At 36.9% G+C, this 6,000-nt stretch overlaps 1 long non-coding RNA gene across 1 annotated transcript; it reads left to right on the top strand.

Moving 5' to 3' along the window:
- On the top strand, window positions 1-889 carry LOC115968241. The gene is made up of 4 exons (XR_004086715.1): window positions 1-148; window positions 430-528; window positions 614-703; window positions 802-889. It is a non-coding gene; the product is annotated as an uncharacterized LOC115968241 (long non-coding RNA).
- Window positions 890-6,000: the final 5,111 nt, after the last annotated feature.

Here is a 6,000-nt window from a genome sequence, read left to right as displayed (position 1 = left end):
TCGACCTCTATCAACAAAGGTCTGCCTTTTGCCGCCGCAGTGTAACCACACCATCACATCCCTCAACTTTTGCTGTCGTGAACCATATTGTCGCATCCCTCAACTTTTATTGCATGTGAGCCACAACAGCATTTGCTACACTAAACTTGTATGTATTTATCCCATTGTAGCAAGGAAACTTGCTTATCTCTGTTAAATCATATCTGACTCATTCTCTCTCATTTATCTTCCTTCTATTTCTTCCATCTCTCTATCTCTTCCCTCTCACCTCTCTCTCTCTCTCTCTCTCTCTCTCTCTCTCTTAGTTGATGCAGGGTTAGGCCTGGTTTCGAAGAGACATTGACGAGGAGAGAGAAGAGAGTGAAAAAAAAGTATAAAAATAACAAATTCATGTCATTAGTATTAATTTTTTTTTCCTTGTTTTCACAGTTGCAAGTAGTCTTCAGCCATGATGAAACTGACAAATTTGGCTAAAGCAATCAAAGACATGAGGAAAGTGGCAAATTTGGCTAATGGAATCAAATAGGGGTATTTATATTTTTATTTAAGTGGTACTTTTAATAAATTTTTTTTTTTTTAAATTTCAGTGGTGTTGTATTTGTGTTGATTGTAGGTATGTAATGCAATTCGCCACCATTCCACAGTTACCAAACTGTAGAAATTTTATGGAATCCATCAATTTGGCTAGAGCAATAAGAGAAGGGTATTCAATTTTTATTATTTCAACATGTGTTACTTCTGATAATTTATTTATTTATTTATTTTTTAATTCCAATGGTGTTGTATTTGTGTTGATTGTAGGTATGTAACACAATTCACCACCATTCCACATTTACCAAACCATAAAAATTCTGTGGAATCCATCAATTTGGCTAGAGCAATCAGAGAGGGGTATTTCATTTTTATTATTTCAACATGTGTTACTTCTGATAATTTTTTTATTTATTTTAATTTAAGTGGTATTGTATTTGTGTTGACTATAGGTATGTACCACAATTCACCACCATTCCACACTTACCAAACCGTAGAAATTCTGTGGAATCCATCAATTTGGATAGAACAATTAGAACGGGGTATTTTATTTTTATTTTATTTTTTTTTTAGAGTAAATGATAACATTTTATTTAAAGAAAGAATAAGTTTATACAAGGCAGCAACATAGAACAACCATGCTAAACCTGAGCTAGCTACATAGCTTTCTCTTCACCTTACAAAAATAACAACTATAAGTAAAGTTACATCAAGCAATGCCAAAGAAAAAAAAAAACAAGACTATCTTACTATTACTCAAGACAAAACTCCATAATTAGCTTCCAAATATTCTAAAGCATGGGCTGCAACAAACATGGCTAGAAAAGTGGGATTAGGATGTGGAGTACCGAAGCGAGCCTCATTCCACTTATTCCAAATCATCCAGCTGGTTGTGAAAAATATTGCAATCTCTGGGTCATTTTTTCTTTGCATTATTTGATCAGCCACATCCACAAATGAGATATTTGTGCAATGAGTCATGATCTCCCTCAAGCATGAGGACTTCCAAACCTTGTCAGAATATGTACAGCTTAGTAGGACATGGTCTGTTGACTCCACCCCATCCTCACAACAACCACATCCAACATCAAACAAAAATTTTCTTCTAGTTAGATTAGCTTTAGTAGGCAGTATATCTCTACAAGCTCTCCAAATGAAAGTTTTGATTTAGTTACATACCTTAACTGCCCAAATCGCTTTCCCAATTTTATTGCTATGTGAGTGATTGGATGATTGGCCATGAGAAGATCTCAGATGTTGAGTTTGGATCATCTTATATGCATTTTTTACTGAATATTCACCTGTGTTTGTGTATGCCCAAATTTGGGTGTCTTGCATTGCTCTATTGCTCAATGGGACGGATTTAATAACCTCAGCTTCATGTGGGAGGAATACATGATCAATCATGGATACTTGCCATGATCTTGTAGTTGGATCAATAAGGTTATCCACTGTGGCCATTGTTGACATTAAGGAGCACAGGGTTACTACCTTGAATGATGGTAGGGTTGAAAGCCATCAGTCTTGCCAAATTCAAATTTTATTTCCGGTTCCTACCCGCTCTCTCAATCCGTTGTCCAAGACAGATCTGGCTGCCACTATACTTTTCCATGCAAAACTCCTTGAATTTGGTGATGGGGCATCTAAGAAAGATGTATTGGGAAAGTACTTTGATTTGTAGACTCGATAGAACAAGAAGTGTGTATTTTTCAAAAGCCTCCATCCTTGTTTAGCTAACATGGCTAGGTTGAAAGAATGAAGATCCCGAAACCCAATTCCTCCCATCGACTTGGGCATACAAAGTTTAGACCAACTCAACCAGTGTACTTTCCTTTCTTGTATCTTTTGACCCCACCAAAATCTACTCATCATCCCTTCAAGATCTTTAAGCAAGCCTTTCGGTAGCAAAAAGCATCCCATGGCATATGTGGGGATAGCTTGTGCCACGGCTTTAATCAAAATTTCTCTTCTAGCTTGAGATATCGTCTTTTCCTTCCATCCCTTTAGTTTACTCCAGACTCTTTCAATGATTGGAGCAAAAGCTGCTTTTTTGTTATGCCCCACTATACTAGGCAGCCCTAAATACTTCTCATATTCTGGGACTATCTCTGCATCCAATGCCTATTTAATTGATTCTTGAGTCTCTAATCCAGTGTTGCTACTAAAGAACAGAGAAGTTTTATCAGTATTAATCTTTTGTCCTGAAGCAGCCTCATATAGATTAAGTAAGGAATTGACCTGTTGGCACTCCTCTATTAAGGCACGACAAAATAATAAGATGTCATCAACAAATAGGAGATGAGAAATACAAGGACCACCTCTACTAGCTGCCACTCCTCTTATAATTCCATCTGTTTTTGCCTTTCTGAGCAGAGCAATGAGCCCCTCGGCACAAAACACAAAGAGATAAAGGGCCAGAGGGTCACCTTGTCCCAATCCTGAAGAAGGCAAGATATAACCAGTAGAATTGCCATTAACTAAAACAGAAAAATGAGCAGTTGTTATGCATGTCATTATTAATTGCACCCATTTTGCATGAAACCCCATTTTCTCCATCACCCTTTGTAAATAACCCCATTCAACCCGGTCATAAGCTTTGCTCATGTCCAATTTAGTAACTACTTGACCTATCTTGCCCCACCTTTTCTTTTTCATGCTATGCAAAGTTTCATATGAAACTAAAATGTTGTCTGTAATTAAATTTGGGAGGATGAGCTTCAGCCGGTTGACTATCAGTTTAGATATGATTTTGTATAGCACATTACATAGGCTGATGGGGCGATATTGTGTGATTAATTCAGGGTCTTTGGTTTTGGGTATTAGTACTATGTGGGTATTATTTATATTTCGAAGTATAATTCCAGAATTTAGACATGATAGCATAGCATTAGTTACATCAGAACCCACTATATGCCAAAACTTTTGAAAAAAGAAAGCAGTCATACCATCAGGGCTTGGAGCTTTTGAAGGATGAATCTGAAATAAGACAAATTGAATCTCTTCTGGATGAAAATCTCTCACAAGCCAATCATTCATCTCTTCCGTAACTACTTTAGGAATATGGGCTACCACTTCTTCAATGGCATTCGGATTTGAAGATTGGAAGAGAGTTAAGAAATGTTGAATTATCACCCTTTCTATATCGCTTTGTTGCTCTATCACCGTACCATCCATCTCCTTTAGCGAGACAATTAAGTTTTTTTTTTCCTCCTTACAGACGCCTTCGCATGAAAAAATTTTGTATTACAATCATCTTCACGCAACCAGCTGATACGGGATCTTTGTTTCCAATAAATTTCTTCTTTCTCAATTAAAATATTAATTTCATGCCTAAGAGCTTCACATTCAACCCATGATGAATCCCTGTTGTTCTGCTCTAGCATTTGCAGCCTATTTTGCTTTTCCTCAATCATTTTGCCTAAGGAACACAGTAAATTTTTACTCTAGGCTAACAACTGCTTCCTTCATTCTTTTATTTTGCTACACACCTAGAATATAGGACTTCCATTGAAGGAAACTGACCAAGCATTTGCAATTGTGTCCTTGCAGCCTTCATCTTTCACCCATGCTTCCTTAAAATAAAATCATTTTTTATACATCCCAATTTGAAGTTGCGATTGCCTTATTAATTGCACCCCAATGGCCATGTGATCGGAATTTGCAAAGCATAAATGATGAACTTCAAAGTGAGGAAAAAGATCATACCATTCTTGGTTAGCTACCCCACGGTCGAGTCTAAAAAGATCATACCATTCTTGGTTAGCTACCCCACGGTCGAGTTTAACATATACCCGATCCTGTTCATCTCTCCAATTGCACCATGTGAAGCAAGCACCTTTAAAGCCCATGTCCCTTAATCTGCAATCGTCCAGCACCTCTCGAAAATTCGCCATTTGCCACTCACTTCTTGGTTCCCCTCCTTGTTTTTCATCCGTTGAAAGTATCTCATTAAAGTCTCCTATGCATATCCATGGCAATGTGACTTGCTGATGAAGTAGGTGCATCAAATTCCATGCCTTAATATGCTTCAATTTTTCAGGGTGCCCATAGATTCCTGTCAATCTCCATGAAACCCCATCCTTCTCTATCACAATAACATCTATATGGCTTTTTGACAAGGTTTTCAATTTCACACCCCATTCTGAATCCCATAACAGAGCCAAACCTCCACCCATTCCAGTTCTATCTACACACACTACATTATCTATTTTTAATTCATCTCTCACTTCTTCTATGCCTTTCTTTTTAAATTTAGTTTCCATCAAAAATACAATTCGGGGACGTTGAACTTTAATGAGCTTAGAAAGCTCTCCAACAACACTTTTGTCCCTAAGTCCACGGCAATTAAGACTTAATATACTCATAGTTCAGCTACCTTAATCACCTTACTTCATATATTCAATAATCCAACACAAAACTCCTAAATCTGTGACCTTTTAAAAGACAAATTTACTTGTAACCAAGATAAAGTGCTCTTGAGATAATATGGAAGCTCTCCGCTTTGCAAAGACCCAACCACCATCTTTCATTGCTAAGAACGATCAGCCCCTTCACTCCAAGATATGGGTAGGTCCATGAAGCTAAGAACTCACCTAGTTGCTGACAAGCCTTTAGAACTATAATGAAGTTGATCTGCGCCTTGAGATTTTGAGGCGATGACCTCTTTCGACAACGCAAAACCCACTAGCTAGGCAAGGTAAACCCACACAGGGAATCCATCAATTTGGCTAAAGCAATAAGAGAGGGGTATTTAATTTTTATTATTTCAACATGTGTTATTTCTAATAATTTCATTTTAAAAAAAAAAAAAAAATTCAGTGGTGTTGTATTTGTGTTGACCATAGGTATGTAACGCAATTCACTACCATTCCACACTTACCAAACCATAAAAATTATGTGGAATCCATCAATTTGGCTAGAGCAATTAGAGGGGTATTTAATTTTATTATTTCAACATGTGTTACTTCTAATAATTTCATTTTTTTTTTTTTTAGTTTCAGTAGTGTTGTATTTGTGTTGACTGTAGGTATGTAACACAATTCGCCACCATTCCTCACTTACCAAACTGTAGAAATTCTATGGAATCTATCAATTTGGCTAAAGCAATCATAGAAGGGTATTTAATTTTTATTATTTCAACATGTGTTACTTCTAATAATTTCAAAAAAAAAATATTTAATTTAAGTGGTGTTGTATTTGTGTTGACTGTAGGAATGTAACACAAATCGCCACCATTCCACACTTACCAAACCGTAGTAATTCTGTGGGTTGGCGCACCCAAGTCCAATAGACACGGACGTGCCGTGCGGCTGTGGACACGGCTGCACACGCATCCGTGACAATTTTTTTTTTTTCGCTTTCCAATTCGGTTTGAAACGGGCCAGTACGAGAAGAGAAAAGAAAAGAAGTGATGGAATTGATGCTGGAGAAAAGAAAAAAAAAATTGAATAAGAAGAGAAAAGAGTTTTA

This window comes from Quercus lobata, chromosome 11 (assembly GCF_001633185.2).
Source record: "Quercus lobata isolate SW786 chromosome 11, ValleyOak3.0 Primary Assembly, whole genome shotgun sequence".
Taxonomy (NCBI): Eukaryota; Viridiplantae; Streptophyta; class Magnoliopsida; order Fagales; family Fagaceae; genus Quercus; species Quercus lobata.
Note: the sequence above shows the minus strand (reverse complement) of the source record. Positions and strands in the feature narration are given on the sequence as shown.